Source organism: Saccopteryx bilineata, chromosome 2 (genome assembly GCF_036850765.1).
Source record: "Saccopteryx bilineata isolate mSacBil1 chromosome 2, mSacBil1_pri_phased_curated, whole genome shotgun sequence".
Classification (NCBI taxonomy): domain Eukaryota; kingdom Metazoa; phylum Chordata; class Mammalia; order Chiroptera; family Emballonuridae; genus Saccopteryx; species Saccopteryx bilineata.
The window spans coordinates 370,514,095-370,534,160 of record NC_089491.1 but is presented as its reverse complement, the minus strand read 5'-3'; positions in this window follow the sequence as shown (position 1 = coordinate 370,534,160).

The following is a 20,066-nucleotide window of genomic DNA, read 5'->3' as shown; positions in this document are numbered from 1 at the left end:
TCACATTATCTGAGGCCCAGCTCTTGCTGCTCGCCCGCACCTCTTCCACCCTCCTCTATGTAGCCCATCATGCAGGGCTCTACCGTTTTGGAGGTCTCTAGCCACTGCTGAAGGATAACCTTTCTGCCTCTCTTTTCTCCTGAGTGATCCTCTCACAGTTCACACTCTTTCCCTACTGACCTGTCACGGGATCCTTACGATGCTCTGACTTTCTCTACTCAAGGTTGAGATTGCTTAACTCCACCCAGAGGTGTGTGGATAAAAGGAACAGCAGGTATCAAGTGGGGAGCTGTAAGAGAAGACCTTCCAAGCACTGATGACTGGTCCCAGGTTAGAGTGACACCCAGGGCCAAGGAGGGAGCTAAAACAACTCAACAGATAGCGTGTATTTAGGCCTTACTGTGTGTGCCACCCCTGCGTTGTCTGCTTTAGATATGTGGTCACACTTGATCCTCACACCAATCCATAGAGGAAAAACCCATCATCATTCTCATTTTACAGAAGCTCTGGCAAGTTAAGGGATTTTTTTTTTTTTTTGGTATTTTTCTGAAGTTGGAAACAGGGAGGCAGACAGACTCCCCCATGTGCCCGACCGGGATCTACCTGGCATGCCCACCAGGGGACGATGCTCTGCCCATCTGGGGCGTTGCTCTGTTGCGGTCAGAGCCATTCTAGTGCCTGAGGCAGAGGCCATGGAGCCATCCTCAGTGCCCTGGCCAACTTTGCTCCAATGGAGCCCTGGCTGCGGGAGGGCAAGAGAGAGACAGAGGGGAAGGGGTGGAGAAGCAGATGGGTGCTTCTCCTGTGTGCCCTGGCCAGGAATCGAACCCGGGACTCCTGCACGCCAGGCCGACGCTCTACCACTGAGCCAACCGGCCAGGGCCAAGTTAAGGGATTTGCCCAAAGTCACACAACTAATAAGCGGTAGAGAGTCGTGATTCAAACCTGCAGCCTGGCTCCACGTCTTCCAACCTCCACGCTATTAGGTCTCAAGGTGCTGTTCACTGCCCAATGGGAGGAAGGTGTCAAGTGCAGGGGGAGGGGCGCTCCAGGCAGCTAGCGCTCCCCAAGGTTAGGAAGAGTAGTCCTCAGCTCTCAGCTGTCAATCTGGCCTGTTCCCCACCACGGTCTCCCCCAGTATGACTCTTCGAAGGGCGACAGGACTGGTGACCCAAGGGACAAGTGCGCGGTCATTAGTGTATGATTTGTATACCCCGCACTCCCTCCCCCTCAGTTCTCCCGCAAACGGGTCCCTCCTCCTTTATGCCTTTATTCCCAGAACTCGCCTGGGAAACTGCGGCTGGCCGCCGGAGGCCGAGGAGGGGCGGGAGCACCCACAGGCCACGCTCGGGGGGCGTCCAAGAGGGCCCGCCCCCCCCCCCGCCCCGAAAGAACGCCTGCTCCCCAGGCGCGGTGTGGCGTCTCTGTCAGCTCAGCCGGATTCTCCCCGCTTCGCTGGAGTGGAAAATAACGGCTTCAAACTTTGCAGAGAGGAGCTAGTGCCAGCACTTTAATTAACAGCCATCTTGGCCTGTAAGCCTGGGCCACCAGCCCGCGTCTCCCCTAGGCTCGCCAGGCCCCGGCCCCGCCCCGCCCGGGTCTGGAAGGAGGTGAACACCTGCCGTGGCGTCAGGAGTCCCTTTCCGAGGGACAAGAGGGCTTGGCTGATGGGCGTGGATGCTGCTTTGGTGGGGAGCCTCTCCTCAGCTTAATAAACCTGAGGACCCCCAGCACTTGCATCCTACCCATCCATCCAAAATTCTCTAAGCCTGGCAGTTCAAGATTCTGGAATTAGAGATCTGCGTGCCAGTCCAGCCTGGTGATTTTAGGCTAACCTGCAGCGCCTCAAGTGTCCTAGTCGGGCAAAAGGGTTGTGAGGATTAAATGAGATATAACGAATGGAAAGTCTGCGCTCAGTATCTGATCCTTGTAATAATGTACCTAGTAAATGGTGGCTGAGAAAATTATTCCACCTCAAGGCTAAGAAGGCCTTTCCACCAACACAAGCCTTGGCTCTCCTGGTCCCAAGTCTGTAGGTTCTTCCTACAGACTACTGTGCTTGGCACCAGCAGAGGAGGACAATGGCCTACGCTTCCAGGTTCAGGGACAGGGCTAGATGATGAGGAAGGAATCCTGGAGTTCTGGCTCCCAAGCCTTTTTCTCAACCACCTGCCAAGATCAGGAATACAGGTTTTCAGAAAGGGGAAGAGGTGAGCTGGGGGAGAAGGGAAGGCAGCACTAACTGCAGCTGGGAGGCACCAGTGCTGGAGGCTAAAGCTCCAGCTTCGCTTTACCCCTTGTGAGTGAGAGCTCCCTCACTCCTACAGCCCCATCATTCCAGGGGTAGAGAGAGGTTGCTGGTCATTTCAGTGGTGTGTGGACGGTGCAAAAAAAGTGGGTAAGGTCTGCATTTATGCATGGCTGACTTTAGGAAACTGGGTGGCTGTTCTGTGGTATTTTGGGGTTCTTTGAATGAATGAGAGTGGGTGTGAATATATTAGAGACTGTATTTGTGTTAGTGTGTGTCTGGGTTTGTGAGTGATGGAAGAGGCTGTTGTACCCTGACTCATCAGCTGGCAAATCTGCATTCATTTGTTCAATTCGTACAAATTTACTGAAAACACCTAGCAAGTCAATGCCAGGCGGTAGTGGTGGTGTGTCCAGAAATAAGTTAGATGTAAACAGTATCCCTGAGGAACTCACTCTTTGGCAGGGACCACAGGAAGAAAGACATCATGAAAGCTATGATAATTATTGCAGCTAATATTTTTTGAGCACTTACTAAGTGCTCAAAGGAACTTGATCTAATCACTTTATGTGAATTATCTCATTTAAATTTAACAAATTATTAGCATGGACTCAAAACTATTACATGGCTTATGTCATTTAATATCAATAACCCTATGAGGGAGGTACTCTTATTTTCTCATATAGCTGAGGAAAATAAGTCTTGGGTAGAGGTTCATACCAGGCATTATGAAGCACATGTGGAAAACTCCCTGCTCAAAGGACTCCAGGAAGATGTCACAGGAGGTGTTATTTTTCCATCAATTTAGCCATTCATTCAACAAACCCATAGTAAGTGACTGTCCACCATACTTCTATCATCACAGGACACAGTAGTGATCATGGAAAATCTTCTGACCTCATGTGGTTTACAGTGTAAGGCGGGGGCCTGGACAATTAAACAAGCTACTGCTATCTAGATTGACAAGTAAGCTGCCTGGAAATGTGTGGGGTGCTGTAGAAGCATGTGGCTGTGTTAACTAAATTGGGAGGCAAGGAATTATGGGAAGCTTCCTGGAAGAGGTGATATTAAATTTAAACCCTGATGAGAGGATGGCAAGGTGAAGAGGATGGCCACCAGAGGTGGAGGAGAGAGGGAGGGAGGGAAGATTATTTCAGGCAGAGGGAACAGCATGTGCGAAGGACAAGATTGCAATGCCTTACAGCAGGAGTCCCCAAACTTTTTACACAGGGGGCCAGTTCACCGTCCCTCAGACCGTTGGAGGGCCGGGCTACAAAAAAAACTATGAACAAATCCCTATGCACACTGCACATATCTTATTTTAAAGTAAAAAAACAAAACGGGAAGAAATACAATATTTAAAATAACAAACAAGTAAATTTAAATCAACAAACTGACCAGTATTTCAATGGGAACTATGCTCCTCCACTGACCACCAATGAAAGAGGTGCCCCTTCCAGAAGTGCGGCAGGGGCCAGATAAATGGCCTCAGGGGGCCGCATGTGGCCCCCGGGCCCGTAGTTTGGGGACCCCTGCTTTACAGGCTGTGACAAGGAATGTATAATTTATCCTAAAGGCAATTAGAAACTACTGAAGGATGTTGAGTGAGTGATATAATCAGATTTTTCAGATTAGAAAGATCACTTTGGCTACTGTGGAGAGCAGGGATTAAAATAGAGTAAGTGTGTCTTCAGGAGATTCGGCACAGGAGGCAGTTGCAGTGGTCCAGGTGAGAGCTGCCAGTGTCTCAATCTGGATGGGATGAGGGTGAGGTGGGGACTTCCGGGTTGCTGGAGAGATCTTGAAATACTTATAAAAATGAATTAAAGATGAATGAATGTTGTTGCTCTTACCTGGGTACTGATATGTGTCAGATATTTTATGTACTCTATTATTATTATTATTATTTTTTTTTTTTTCATTTTTCTGAAGCTGGAAACAGGGAGAGACAGTCAGACAGACTCCCGCATGCGCCCGACCGGGATCCACCCGGCACGCCCACCAGGGGCGATGCTCTGCCCACCAGGGGGCGATGCTCTGCCCATCCTGGGCGTCGCCATGTTGCGACCAGAGCCACTCTAGCGCCTGAGGCAGAGGCCACAGAGCCATCCCCAGCGCCCGGGCCATCTTTGCTCCAATGGAGCCTCGGCTGCGGGAGGGGAGGAGAGAGACAGAGAGGAAAGCGCGGCGGAGGGGTGGAGAAGCAAATGGGCGCTTCTCCTGTGTGCCCTGGCCGGAATCGAACCCGGGTCCTCCGCACGCTAGGCCGACGCTCTACCGCTGAGCCAACCGGCCAGGGCGCCTGTACTCTATTATTTTTAATCCCCACTGAAAGTCTGAGGAATAAGCATTATCATCTCCACGTTGAAGATGAGAATTCTGAAGCTCAGAGAAGTTAAGTAACTTGCCCAGATCACACAGATGGTAAGAGGGAGAATCGGGATTAAATATCTGGTCTGTTGAGCCTAAATTGGGGCTCTTTACCACTCAGCCTAGCCGGCACATACCCAATGGGGAAAGCAAAGAAAGATATTTTGGGGAGAAAAGTCAGCTTGGGTCAAGGCCCAGTAGTAAAAAAGCATCTTTGGGGTTTTTGGTTGAAGCCACTGGTCTAGAACCCTAGCTTGGGCAGGATAGTGAGCTGGACACCAAGAGGCAGAGCCCAGCTCTCGAGACCCAATTAGGTCACCAGCTTACCATGTGTGCTTGGGGAAGTCTTATCACACTTAAGGGATTCTATTTCTTTCTCTGGGCTGGAGAATTGTCCAGGGCAGCTCTGAAAGGCTGTGATTTCATGTAAAGAAAACTCCATTGACATCCTTTAAAATATTTTAAATCCCTCATGACATTTAAACTCAGACACTTTCAGATCCTCCATGGGAAAAGCCTCCATAATTTCAGCCTCTTTTTGGGCAGGGACATCTGGACAGAGTGGCAGTTGTGTTGTGATTTGGCATGGGGAGGGGTGCCAGGACACACCTCAGTGAGCTGAACCAGGCTGGGACTCAGAACTCCTGAGTCTGGCCATTTCTCAGAGGTTGGTGAGGGCCCTTCTTCAGGAGCCCCTCCCCCAATCCTATATCCTAAGGAGGAGAGTGGGATTAAGGGGACAGAGCAAGTACTCAGGTCATAAGCAGGTTTTTTCATGCTCCCTTCCCAGAGAACCCTGGAACTTTTGCCTGGGGGTGTCCAGTGTGATGCCTAGTTTTGGGCCTTTTCCTCCCTACCTCCTCTGACCTGCAGTTGTCTGCCACCCAGCCCACATCCAGCTCCGAGAGGCAGCTCCATAGAGGCCCCTGCTGTGGGAAGGGAGACCTCTTTGAAGGGGCTTTCTCCCCTCAGCTAAGCCTGCGTCTCTCAGCTGCATGTATAAGTAATGAGGCTCTGCAGTCCCAACAGGAACCAATATAATGGCGGGTGCGCGGGGTCAGCCTGTGAGACAGATATCGGGACTCGGGAGTGACAGGCGGTGCAATTATGCTGAGCCTCCTGCAAAGGCGCAAAGAGAAGGCCCCGCCTGGCCAGCACGGTCGCTTGCTCTGCACCCCCTCCCACAGGCCTTGACTGTTCCAATCTCCGGCTCCCAACCCCAACTCCCAGGTAAGGTGGGGGAGGGCAGGGAGGCAGGAGGAGAAGCCAGGAGAGGGCAGTGAAAGAGGGACAGGGGCTGGTGGGCAGGAGCCACTTTTCCTGGGTTTGGGGGAATGCCATCTTCCCTTCCTGTCTGAGGTCTGAGGATGAGGCAGAAGAGAGAAAGCTTCCTCCTCCCCCCCCCATGACTGAGGAAGGCTTTTTTTCTTTCTTAGAAGCCCTGTTATTTCTAGGGAAAAAAAACTTTCCTTGCATTCCCACCCCAGGAGACCTACAGCTTAGGGTCTGGAAAGGTCCGTCCCTTTTTTGACAAACAGGATAACTGAGGCTCAGAGAGGTCAAATGGCTTGTCCCAGGTCATAAGCCTATCTGAGGCAGAGCCAGATGGAAGCCCTGGAGGCTCTTTTCAGGACCCCATTGGGGGTCAGGGGCGAGGGGAGGAGGAGCTGATTGCCTGCCCCTGTGCTGAGTGGTCTCCACAGACTCCCTGAGGTGGTAGTGGAGGGCAGGGCTCAGGCAGGGCTCACAGCCGGGTGTGGGGGATGGAGCCCTGGAAGCAGCACCATCCTGGGAGAGCTCGACCAGGGTTGTGAGAGGCCCAGCCCCTCCTCCCCAACCCCCCTTCTGAGCCCTTTATCTCCATACATTTGAGGACAGGAGTGACTGAGAAATGATCTCTGTGGTGACAGAGCCAGTAGAGCAGTGGTGTTTAGTAAGTGTTCATTAAACCGAACTCCTGAACAGGCCCAGCTTCACGGCTGTGTGACCTGTGCAGTGGCAAATGTCCCACACTCGGAAAGGATCACTTTAATACTCTGCTGTCATGGCCTTGAAATTCTTAACATTTTTTGAACAAAGGACGTTGCACTTTCATTTCCCACTGGACCCTGTAAATAATGAAGCTGCTTTGTTCTTTGAAGGGCTTTCTTGGTCCTTCCCCGCCCCAACCTCATCCCAAGATGCCCCAAGTGGAAGGGAACACAGAGCTAGTGGAAGTTGGTGTTTAATGGGCTTCTTCAGGGTTTCCGTCCTACAATGGCTGACTGTGTATGTATGGGGTTGGGAGAACTTGGCTGCTCCTTCCTGTCAGCCTCGATCTCATCCACAGGCCTGCACTTTGCCTGTCTGTCCGTCTGTGTGCTTATCACTGACCCGGGCCAGGAGTGTGTATGCAGGGGGGTGCCAGGCCACAGGACTCCTGGTCCCAGCTGCGGTGCCCTATCACTGGGAAGATGTGGCCCCTCTGCGCACTCCCACCCCCTCCCCTGCTGGGGCAGGAGGGGCTGGCGTAGGGGTGGGGTCGAAGGCTTAATTAGCAATCCCAGCCGGGCAGCAGGGGGTGGGCTGACTTTTCCCGCTATAGATCTGCTCTCCGGGAGAGGCACTAGCCGGCTGGCTTAGGCTTTGGCTGGGCTATTTTAGGAATATTCTTAACTCTTCCTGTGCCACCGCATCACCGGACCTCTCTTCCCGAGCACAGGCCAGCTTCAGCCTGTCCTTCTCCCAGGCCCTCCTCCCAGCCCCTGCTCTTCCTTTCTGGCAGCTGAGAAGGTCACAGTTTTCTCAGGAATGGGGCCAGATGTCTTTCACCAAGGACCATCTAAGTCCTCTGAGCCTCCTTTTCGGTGCTGCCCTGTGCCCCGCCCTGTCAGAGCTCTGGACTAAGGAGATTGGCAGATTTTGAGCATTGACCGAGCCCCTTCTTCTCACCTGATGAAATTGGAATAGTTAGCCCCTACACTTCCCAGTGAAAACAGCTGGTCTGGGCCCCCAGAAGGAGATAGAAAGCCACAGTCCTGGCTGCACCCTCTGGCAGAGCAGCAGCCCCTGCCTGCTTGACTCTGGTGCCCTATTAGGGTGTCCACACAAGCAGCCAGAGCCCCATAATGTCATGGGGTTCCCACTCCCTAATTTTTTCTCCCACTCCAATGTCTGGCAATAGACAATCTAGGCCAAGATAGAGCCGATACCTGGGCAAGGCCACGGGGAGTCCCACTGGGGGCTGGGAGGGTCCAGCATGAACAAATTCGAGATCATGGAAGAGTCTCAGCTCACTTGGTGTCAGGGACTCCTGTGTCTGTTCTTGGCCTCCCTGAGCTGGGAGGTCCAGGACACCCAGCGCCTTGGTGCCAGCCCTCAGGCGCATGCCTTCTGGAAGCAAGAGCCGGAGCTGCCCCCAAGTGCTACTGGGATACTTGACTTGAAGATCCAGGCATATGGCCAATGACTCCACACAAATGCCCAAATGCCGGTGGTGTGCCTGACATGGAGCTGGACACTAGATACAGAGGAATGGCCAATGACTCCACACAAATGCCCAAATGCCGGTGGTGTGCCTGACATGGAGCTGGACACTAGATACAGAGGATCAATAATCGATAGTTAATCTCTGTCTGAGAAGGTTCACCAGGGTGGCCCTACAGGTCCTACCTAGCTCCCCCTTCTCCTAGGTTTCCACAACCAGCCCAACTTCAGAAGTGACAGAGCTGGCTGGGAGTGGAGGGTGGAGCCAGATGAAAAGGCTTTAGTTTCCCCCAGGGGCTACAGAGGGGTGCTGTAGTGATGTTGTGATGGGGTCACTGAGCAGTGAGTCCTATAGTCTCTACATTGCAAAGACCCAGATGGATTTAGCAAGGTGTCCTGGGAAAGATTCTGAGTTCAGAAAGACAGTACTTTCTAGGGACTCGGGGAATTCTCTGTGTCTTTTAAAAAGTAAGAAGACCCCTCCCTTTACCCCTATTTGAGAGACGTGAACAGGAGGCAGAGAGTTGGCTGTGAAGGGGGCCTCCTCCCCATCAGGTAGAGATGGTGCAGGCTTCCTGACGCAGAGGCACAGATGACGAGATTTCTGGCCCCACAGTTTTGATGAGGACATAAGACAGACTAACCTTTGGCAAAAGTAGGAGCTGAACCCAGGAGTCCTGGCCGCCTGCTTTCCCAGTGCAGCCCCACATCTCCCTCCTCCATGTTTCCTCCCCATCAGTGTCGAAGCTGGGAGCCCCAGCTGGCGGAGGATGTCTTTCTCCTCGGCAGCTGGGATTTGTAAATATTTATAGGAACATGGAACAGATCAGTGGCTGACAGGCCCAAGGAGCAGGCAGGGCCCTGCCCAGAACTCAGTAGCTTCACTCTCCCTTCCCTCCACCCTGACCTGATTTGAGGGAGCCCAGGATGACAGAGATGGGGGTAATCAAGCAGGGCACGGGGCTGGCAGCCTCCACATTCAGAAACACAAGCTCAAAGGATGCATGTGTCCATCTGCTCTGCTTCCACACTGAGCCGCTCACATCCTTCCACCCTCAACCACCTCACCCGCGTGTTCACACCCACTGCCACACTGACCCCGCCCTCACACACATCCTTTCAGCACTCATGTACATTCGCTGTCACACTCACGTGTGTATACACACATTTCTAACTTCCACATCCACAACAATGTTCACTCTCATGCTCAAATCTTTGTACACATACCAGCACACTCACAAATCCTTTGGAGTCCCAGATCCCATCCACTCCCCGCAGGCCTTCATCACAGGTCCTGGGAGGGAACCTCCTCCTGTTCTCTGTCTGAGGTGGTGTGTGTGCGCGCGTGTGCGTGTGCGTGTGCGTGCGTGCGTGTGTGTGTGTGCGCGTGCGTGCGAGTGTGTGTGCGACTGTGTGTGTGTTAGGGAGAAGGAGGGAGTAAGCCTTGAGGTCAGGGGTAAGGAAAAGGAGAGAGGAAGGAGTGGATAGAGGTATGAACCAAGAGCCATTCAGGGCTGATATCAGCCCAGAAAGAAAGCAAGGCAGAGACAAAGGCAAGCCAAGGAAATGGAGAGTGACAAGAGTCAAGGCAGATGGAGCAGGAGCTGGGGACAGAGGGCCCCCCCCAATGAGGAACTGTCACATTGCTGCTCCAGTGGCCTGTGAGACCAGCAGCACACATCCCCAGCTGGAGCCTCTCCCCTCTGGATCTTGTCACTGTGGCTTTGCTTTGCTGCTTGGGCAGCCGGGAGTGGTGACAAGCTGGGAAGACAGTGCCCAGGGCAGCTGAGTGGAAGACAGTGCCCAAGGCAGCTGGCTGTGCCACTCTGGCCCGGCTGCTAACTCACCCATCAGTGCCCATCTCGTCACCCAGATGAGACCAGTGACCAGTCTGTTTGCCCTTACCTCACAGTCACAGCAGGGGGAGAGAGGCAACTGAACCACCCTCCCTGAAAGGTGGGGAGTGGTAACCAGACCTTGTCCAGACCCCTGGCCCCTGGAGCTGGGCTTGCAAACCATGGGTTAACCCTTTGCTCTCGGACACCCAGGACCCATCAGACATGAAGCAGAACCAGTGCATGAGGCAGGGCTCGAAGAGGGGGTTGGAGAAGAAAGCCACTCTGAAAAACAAAATAGGTTTTGACATAAGCGTTTTATTACATCTGTGTTACTATGCACAAAAACGATGTCCCCACACCCTGTATTTCTGGATGCTGTGTTAAATAATCGTCCTTCTTGCCTGGGATCTGTCTCCGGGTATTCGTTCTGGGCGTCAATCAGTCAGTTTGTGCTCTGCAATTTGGGAACAACCATTTCTGTAAAATTAGAGAGGCAAACAAATAATAATAATAAAAATAAGCAGGGAAAATTGAATTGACTGCTGTATTCCTGGCTTTTTTTTTTTAATTGTCAGTGCAGCTTTCCACCCATGTCCAGATTGATTCATGTTTTCACAGATTCATTCATGTATTTACTCAACAACCATTACTCAGCCAGGTGCCGGGCCCTGTGCTGCATCCCAGGAACCAGTGCAAAAGCCAGACAAGGTTCTTATTGCACAGTGTTTAGACAGAAGAAGACAAACAAATGCACAACAAAGCATGATGCTCCCCGGGGACCAGGGAAGCACTCTCCGGGTCCCTTGCCTGGGGACCTAGATGTCCTGCTCTTCCAGCTGAATACTCCATAATGACACAGAATCCCTCTCTCATCTCAGGATCAACATTTCCTCCCCCACCCCCCCATCGCTGCCCTCCTAGGCAACCAGGCCATCTGAGAATGCTGGAAAGAGTGCGAATGTGTAACTGAAATCTCAGTTTGGACACTCACTGGCTGGTGACCTCAGGCAAATCATTTATTTCTCCAACTTGTAATTTCCTTCTCTGTTAACATGCAGAAACTAATACCCGTCACGGCGAAACCATCGGCATCAGATGAGCTTAAGTATATAAACATGGTGCCAGGCGTGTAGTAGGACCTCAACTCATACTAGCCCTTTCCCTGCCCCTTGGCCAGTGGTACGCAGTAAGTCTCTGCTCCGCCGCAGCATGAGGAAGCGTGGGGGGAATTTGCAGGTGCACCCAGCATGAATCTGTGCTCACGTTGTCCTCCCCAAAAGCCTGGTTTTGCTCTGTGGGGAGTGGTTTATTTGGGGGGAGGAAGGGGGAGAGGTCTGACTTTGTCTCCAGGACCAGCTGAACATTACGGAAAAACATTTTCTTTCTTCACCATTTTTCCTGTGGCTCTCAAGTTTAAAAAATTATTATTGTGTGTGTGGTGGTTGTGAAATAGGTGGTGGTGACAGTGATAATAGTGGTGGCAATGGAGGTGATGGTGGAGGTGGTGATGGAGGTGTGGTGAGATGATGGTGGTGGTTGTGGTTATGGTGGAGGGATGATGGTATTGGCAGAAATGGAGGTGGCGATGATGGTGGTAGTGACTCATTCCAGGCCCCTATGCTCAGCTTATCCACTGAAGGCCTACTAATATGACAGGCCCTGTGTGCTCACTTTATCTCCACAGCAATTCACAGAGATTACTGTTTCCTTTGGCTGATAAGGACAGTGAGGCCAGATATAACAAGTGACCTGGCTGCCGGCTCAAGCTAGTAAGACATGGAGAGGTACTTAAACTCTGAGTCCTTTGACTCCTCACCCCATGTTCCTGCTCTACATCATCACGAGGCCACCGGCACTTCAGAGCAGGGGAGATGGAGAACTAGGGAGGTTAATGATGCACTGAAGGTCATGCAGCAGCTGAAGCAGAGCCTGGCTGTTTGCTGGGCACTTCTGGGTCTCAGCAGCCTTCAGTCTCAGTGTGGTGGTCTGGGTGTCACTGAGGAGGATGCCAGTGCGCTACCCCTCACAGCCTGATAGAGACCAGAGCCTAGACGGCCTCAGGCCCCTGGCAGCCTCTGTATCTGCTGTCCTCCTGACCCTGTACACTGTCAACTCGAGTCTGCTCCTCCAGCCTCAGAGTGAGAGTGACAGACACCCAGCTGCTGCCTGAACCATTATTCTCGACATCCCCTCCCCCAGATCTGACCATGAGCCTCATTTGGCCTGTGCCCCCAGCTGCAACAGCTCTGACTGGCACTGAGGAGGAGGGATAGGGGCTGGCACCCTCTCCCCTCATCCCTGTCTGAGCTCTGAGGTAGTGAGCATGGGAATCCGCGCATCTTGCTCTCTTCATCCTTTTCTGGTCTTGGACTTTAGTCTCTTCCTCAAAACAATGATTAGCTTCACCTTAACCACCCCCCCCACACACACACACCCCAGGAGTTCATGGAAAAGGGAAGAGGAGAAAAAAATTGTGTCCAGGCTGCACATTGTCTACAGACTTCTCCCCCCAGGAAGACTTCTTTACTCATCTCACAGTTCCACTCTCTCTGACTCCTCTGACCATCCTTTCTTTCTTTTCTCTTTCTTTCTTTCTCTCTCTCTCTCTCTTTTTTTTTTTTTTTTTTTGGTATTATTCTGAAGTGAGAAGCAGGGAGGTAGAGAGACACACTCCTGCATGTACCCGACTGGGATCCACCCAGCATGCCTGCTAGGGGGTGATGCTCTGCCTATCTGGGGCATTGCTCTGTTGCAACTGGATCCATTCTAGCACTTGAGGTGGAGGCCATGGAGCCATCCTCAGTGCCCAGGCCAACTTTTCTCCAATGGAGCCTTGACTGCAGGAGGGGAAGAGAGAGATAAAAAGAAAAGAGAGGGGGAAGGGCCATGACCGGGAATTGAACCTGGGACTTCCACATGCCAGGCCAACGCTCTACCATTGAGCCAACCAGCCAGGGCCTGACCATCCTTTCAATCTTAATACATGTGTCTAAGTCTCAGTCATGGTGATGATGATGGAGAAGGTGGTGAAGGTGGTGAGGTGGTGGTGGTGATGGGGTTGATGGAGGTGATGGAGTTGATGGAGGTGATGGAGGTGATGGAGATGGTAGAGGTGGTGGAGGTGGTGATGTAGGTGATGGTGGTGAAGGTGGCAATGGTAGTGGTAATAGAAATTGTGGTGATGGTAGCAACAGTGGTGGAGGTGGTCCAGATAATAGTAACGGTAGTAAAGGTAGAGACATGAAGGTGGTGGTGACATTGGTGATGGTGGAGATGGTAGTGATGGTGGTGAGGATGATATTTCTTGGACAGAGTAAGGTAGGGCCTCCTGGAGGGAAGGAGGTTGACTGGTCATAATCTTCTTCTGCATCTCCTCCTACCTCTTTAATAACAGCTACTATTTATTGTCACCCATAAAACAAGAGCAGACTCAGTACTTTATATATAATAATTCATTTAACTCTCCCAACAATCTTATGAGTCGGTACTAATATTTTAGAGATGAGACAGCTGAGGCACAGAGAGGTTCAGTTACTTGCCTAAGGTCACACAGCTAGCAAATAGCAGAGGCTAGACTCAAGCACGTTCTCACACCAGAATCTTAACTCCTGCCCTCTACTTCCGCCACTTGAGCAGAGCTCCACACATGGAGGAGAGCTGTCTGGTAAGGTTGTGTGTGTGTGGTTGTGCGTGCACACGCGTAAGGTGTCTTTAGGGGACTCCATTATCTTGGGGTTTTCAGGGCCAGGCCATGCTGTTCTGACTACCTTCCTGCCTCCACCTCTCTCAGGAGCTCTGACAAGGGAGATGAGAATCATGGATGTGGGGAAGGGGCTAGATTCCACCAGGTGGCAGTCACAGCATGGAGGGGTGTGGGGGCGCTCTGCCTGACCCATGCAGGGCACGCACCCCAGCTCCTGGCTAGGGCTCCTGCCCTTGGGAGTTCCATACTGCCAGCCTCCCTCCCTCCCAGGATCTCATTATATCCCTAAGAGAAACTGACAGCCTCAATATCTTACTTTGCAAATATAGTTTATTCCTTCAATAAAGCCGCCTGCGCAGGGGAATGTTTAAGCTCCGCTCTCCCCCGAGAGCCTCATTTGAATTTCTAAAGTCTTTAGTTGGCTCCTCCAATGGGGCAGCTGGGTAATGAAAGCGCAGCCGCTTAGAGTAGGGGATTCATTTCCTGTCCGGTGTGATGTCCGCTGCCAGTGCCAGGGGGCCGCCCTATGGAAAGGAGAGCCACTGGCTACCTGGATGCTGGGAGGAGGGGCAGGGAGGTCTCGGCTCGGGCCTGAGCGCCCAGGGGGAACCTGGACAGCGTCCCTTAGCCCAGGCGCTCCCTCGGAGACCCAACCCACAAATCCCTGGGGGCAAGGACTCTTCCCTGGTTGAACCCTTCACTCTAGGGCAGCCCCTATCACGGGCCCCCATGGGAGTCTCTAATTAAAGGACTGGCACGCCCCTCGGGGACTCATTAAGCCCGCTGTGCAGGGAACATTTAATCATTGCTCAGAGCATCGATTGGAAAATCAATTTCTTTGTCTCTCCGCACGCGGCGCTGGAGAAGTAGGGGGGAGCTCTGACCTCCTTCTGCTGCCATGTAAAGTGCTGCACATTTAATCAGGGAACAGAAATCAATTAGCCACTTACGAGGTTGGCTTTAGTTACCGAGTCGGCAGGACCCGCGCCCCAGCTCAGCTGTTGACAGAAGCGAATCTCTTCACACCCGCCTGGCAGGCCGCTCCCAGGCATCCCACCAGCTCTCCGGGGGGCCCTCTCGCCACCATGAGCACCTGTCATCTAGGCAGACCCCCTGAGAACCGCAGTGAAGTCCTGGGAAGGTTCCCCAAACCACAAGCATCCTTGGATGACCCTCTTCCCCATGAACCCAGACTGAGAAGTCACATGGAAATTCAACCGAGGCCCCTTCAAACTTCAGCTCTGCTTCCTGCTGATTTCTGTGAGTTCTGGGAGGTTTCTTAACCACAAAATGGGAACAATAATAGTACCTGGCTCACCAAAGGGGAGTGAAAATTCAGTGACACCATCTAAAATGAAAGGGTTGAAGCTTAATTAAGGAAAAGAACTTGACACTCACACCGGTGAGGTGACCCTTCCAGGCCCACAGTTAGCCAGATCGGACAAGAGTAATGTGGCTGTGAGCTGGGGGCTCTAGCCACTTGCTCCTCCACCCTTCAGGAAAGGGACAGTGGGCACAGTGCCCTTCTCCCTTCTCTGACTTTCCCATCGCCTCCTGGGTGCTTGACTCTGAGTCACCTCTACACCCATTCTCCCCCTCCCGTCTGTGCATCCCTGTGCAGACATACATTCTGGCTGCTCCCTCACCTGTGAGGATGTGCCCTCTTACCCCACGCCCACCCCGCACAGCTCCGGGGGTACAGGCTTTCCAGTGACGTCTCCCACGCCCAGAGTTATACACACCCAATTACACAGAGTTGTACACAGTCCGCATGCCCCATTACACACAGCTTCACAGAGCTTCTCCCATGGTCACAGTCGCAGGGCTCCTGGTCCTCCCAAGCACTTGCACACACTGCCTTCTTATCCACACACAGGCGTCCCCACGGCTGCTGGCACATGCAAACACCCTTGTCTGGTGTCACACGCACAGACTTACCCAGGCTCACCCAAGGCCCCCTACCCTGTAGAGTTGCATACTGGTGGCACATGCACTTCCATGCACACACTCGCGCACACACACCCGTTCCGTAATAATATTAGACATGCCATTTCTTTTGCGTGACAGTTCCAGTGGAGATGCTCAGAGCTGTCACTTGGATGAAAAATAATGCATAATCCTCATCTTCCTTCCTCCCCTTCCCTTTCTTTCTTCCCTGTTTAATGAGCTCCTAAAAATATTCCTTGCTGTCTCGCCAAGGCTGTGGGCTAAGCGTGAGTCAAGCCTCCCCCCCCCCATCCCGGTTCCTTTCCTCAGCCCCTGAGTTGCCCCAGGAGGAAGGGTCACAGCCAGTCTCAGGGTTTGGCCATGCCAGGTGAGGCAAAAGGCTCTCTCCCAGGCCTTTGAGGATCTCTGCCTCCTGCTCCTCTCCTGTGCTGGCTAGCCCACCTGAGCTGGGGATGAAAGAGGTAGGTGAGACACCAGCGGGAGCAGCAGGAAAGGCAGAAGCCCTTCTCAGGTTCCTGACTACCCTCGGCAACCCCCTTCTCATCTCCTGATCAGTTTCACAGGAATCGCCCCATCCATCATCCCTCCCGCCTAAAGAGGGAGTTAGTCAAAGTCCCTTCTTCACTTCCTTGCACACCTGCTTCATTCTTTTCTTCTTCTTCTTGTCCTTATTTATTTATTTATTTATTTATTTATTTAGTAAGAAGAAGGGAGATAGTGAGACAGACTCCCACATGTGCCCACCAGGAGTTTCCTGGCAGCCCCCTTCTGGAGCTGATGCTCAAATCAACTGAGCTATCCTCAGTACCCGGGCTGATGCTAGGATCAGTCAAGCCATGGCTACGGGAGGGAAAGAGGGAGAGAAGGGGAAGTGGGGGAGAGAAGCAGATGGTCACTTCTCCTGTGTGCCCTGACTGGGAATTGAATCCAGTCAAGGCACACACCAGGCCAACACTCTATCCACTGAGCAACCGGCCAGGGCCACATCTGCTTCATTCTGCCTCTCAGAATTCAGAGAAGGAGGAAGGACCTCCCTGAACCTCCCAGCTTTTACTAACACTTCGGCCTGGCTCTGCTGGGAAAACTGCAAAGGTCACAGCTTCCTCCAATTCATCCTTCAAGCCCCAGATTAAAGTGACCTCCTCCCTGAAGCCCTCCAAATTCACACAGAAGTAGCTTTTTGTTTGCTGTACATGTTGACACACTTTAATAATATTAAATTTACTGAGGAGAGGCAATCACATGTGCCCAGTGGGACCTTTGTCTCTCTGTGGAACTCTCCAACCTGTGTTTTGTTTCCTTATTTACAAGTGTCACTCCTACCTATCTGAACTGCCTCAGTCTGGGAACCCAGCTTGCCTCCTTGAATGAACAGATGGATGGACAGTGATGCAGAGGGAAGAGCTCAGGGTCATGAATCAGGGGCCTGAATGTTCACCCAGTTTCTGTGATATTCACTGTGACTTTGGGAAATCTGAAAGCCCTCTCTGGGCTCCAGTTTCCCCCATCTGTAAAATGGGAGAGCTGGGCCAAGTGGTGTCTGAGGTCTGTTGCAGCTCCCTTCCGCAATCTTTTTTCTTCCATTCTCCACAGTGTCAGATAGAATAAACCCATTTCTAGCCTTTGATGGCCCACCCTGCTGTGTGCAAGGGGCTGGAGTACTGTGATGAACATGGCTCAGAGCTCTCAGAGCTCTAACAGCTTTATTTTCTCAACCTTTCCTCTTCCTCCCTCCCTCCCATATCTATTTCTTTGCTCCAGTCTCCTTAACGCCTCTTCCATGTCTTCCTTTCATTCTCTGTCCCTTCTCTTCATTTTCCTGGCTTACCTCCTACCTGCGTCTTACCGTTAGTAGCTCAGAGCAAGTGCCCTCCCACCTTTCTTCTTCAATCTCCCCTCCCCCCACCCCATCTGCTTCAGGAGCTCCCCTCCCCATGGGCTTCCCCATCTCCTCCCAGCAGTTCCAGTCCCGAAAGGTTAAGCTAATAGCAGCTCCTTTCCCATCAGCTGCTCATGTTTGCTCTACATAATTGCAGGAAAGGGGGCTGGGAGGGGGGGCCTACTGAATGATAGTGAGTGTAAAGGGAGGAGCCGCGCAGCCTTGTCTCTGGAAGGTGGGCTGGGGGGAGGTGGCACAGAAACGGGATGGTAGGCTGTGTGGGATCTGACCATACGGGACAAGAATTGGGCAGAAGGCCCAGATGTGGCAGAGATGCCCAGAGAAGGGGTAATGGGGTCCGAGAAGAGCTGTCAGAGACATTCCTACACCTGGGAAGAAAATAATAATAATAATAATAATAATAATAATAGCCACAAGTAACATTCACCAAGCATGCAGTGTGTGCCCAGCCCTGTACTGCATCCTTTACTGGCTTTATTTCATGACCTTCACAACAGTCCCAGGATACAGGTTTAGCTCTTGTGCACATTTTACAGAAAAGTGAGGCTCCAGGAGGTTAAATTATTGCCTGAGATCACACATTGTCCAATGGCAGAGCCTCAGACAGAGTCTCCTCTTATTCATGTTTTCTGCTCAGAGACCAGTACTTGCAAAGCCCTGGGAGGCTATTAGGTCCAAATCACACATTGCCCAGAGGGACACAGGGAAAGGGACTTGTCCAAAGTCATAGAGCAAGTTACTGCCACAACTGGGCTGAGGATTCAGGTCTGATGCAGAGGGCTGTGCTCGCCCTCTTAGCCTCAGTCCCCTTGGAGGCTTTCATGGGCTGTTTGAGTGAGGGGCGACAAGGTGGACAAGACAGGACTCCAAGTGGACGCTACGGAGCTGATGGGCATGTGTTCACAGTGCAGGGGGAACGCCACTGCTCTGCCAGGGAGTGGCAGCTCTGGTGCCACTGGTGTGAGTGTCTTCAATAATTCATCAGGGACAAAGCGGAGCCTGGGGAAGCAGGAAGGTAGGGTAGGGAATGTCACAGCCTGTGGCAGTGAATTTAGGACAGCACCAAAAAGTTGGAGATAAGAAGTCAGCATGTTTAGGTCCTAAGGCCAAGCCGGTTCAGCTGCAGACTTGGGGCCATGCTGGCCTCCACATTCCTGCCCCCCTCTCAGGTCTGGGGCACTGGATGCCAACTCCAGTCACAATACCCTGCCTCCTCTTTCTCTCCCAAAGGATGGATACTCTTGAGAAAGGCACTGTTTTCCCCTTTAGATGTGGGGGTTCCCCAAGACAGAGACTGTCATCAGACTGGGGCTCCCAGGCCAGAGACGGAGTCTCTCCCATCAGATTACCTGCCCTCCTGCCTCTGCCCCTGTGATCTCATGGTCACAGCAGCTCTAACATTGGCTCTATCCTGAGCCATCCCTGGCCCCACCTCACAGCAGTGAGTAATACTGTCCCTGGTTTCTACCTGGATGCCCACCAGCCTTTCTTAGCAGTGACCTGTTAGTATGGATGCAGCTCTGCCCTAGTTGGCACTCTCCCTTCTGCCTGGACCCTTAGCAGAGGTCAGTACTACAATCCTTCCCCATTCCCTTCATGGTAAGCATCCACGTGCCCCAGGCTGGTTATGGTCATTTCCCACCATTCACACCACTAATGGGAACCCTGATGGCAATAGAGGGGCTCGTGAGAGGGGTCGACTCAGAGGCCATCTCTCTTGAGAGGGCGGTTTTCCAAATTCTGCTTGGACACTTCCAGTCCCGGGTATTCAGTATCTCTGGAAGTAGGGAAGTTCTCTCTTGTGGGAAATGACCTGCTTTCTGGAGAAACCACCCTCACTGGAAGCCAAAATTCATCTTCTGTGACTGTCTCATGGCAACCTGATGCTCTCTGCACATTTGTCTGCAAGTCTGAAGCGTGCCCAGAGCTAGCGTGCTCCAACCAAGAGCTGTAGCCCACAGCCTATTATGGGTCCCCCAACACCCACATCTGCAGCTCCCTGAGTGCCCGGGAGCATGCCCTCACCTCTCATCAGCACTGGAAGGGCTGCTTGAAGGGCTAGGTGAGCAGATGATCACATTTGTATTCTGAGTGGCCACGCTGGACCATGACTTTCTTCGTGAGAACCCCATTCTCTCCCCCAGCTCCATCTTTCAAAACTCCGAGCAGCATCAATAATGGGAATCGATTGATCAATGAGCATCCTGGCCTTGTGGCTCACAGCCTCTGTGGAGCTTTGCTGCATCCCTAAGCACTTCAGCTCCCTGCCCACTCCATGCCCCATGCCCCATGCATCATTTCTAGAGACCTGGCCCTACCACCATCTGCCGCCATCTCAAAAGACCAAGTGCCAGCACAGCTCTGCTTTGACTGAGCAAGGAGGGCAGCCTGGGGCTAGAGGAAGTCCTGGGGCAGGGAACCAAAGACTGGTTCTGAGCTGGAACTGCTGCAGTCTTATCAGGCACCGAGCAGAATGGGAGAAGGGGTGCTATGCCTCCAGGGTATGGGAACTGATCCGCTTTATTCCAGCCTTCAAACACTGACTACTCAGCATCTTCCTTTTAGCACTTACTAGACAAGTAACCACCGCCAGCA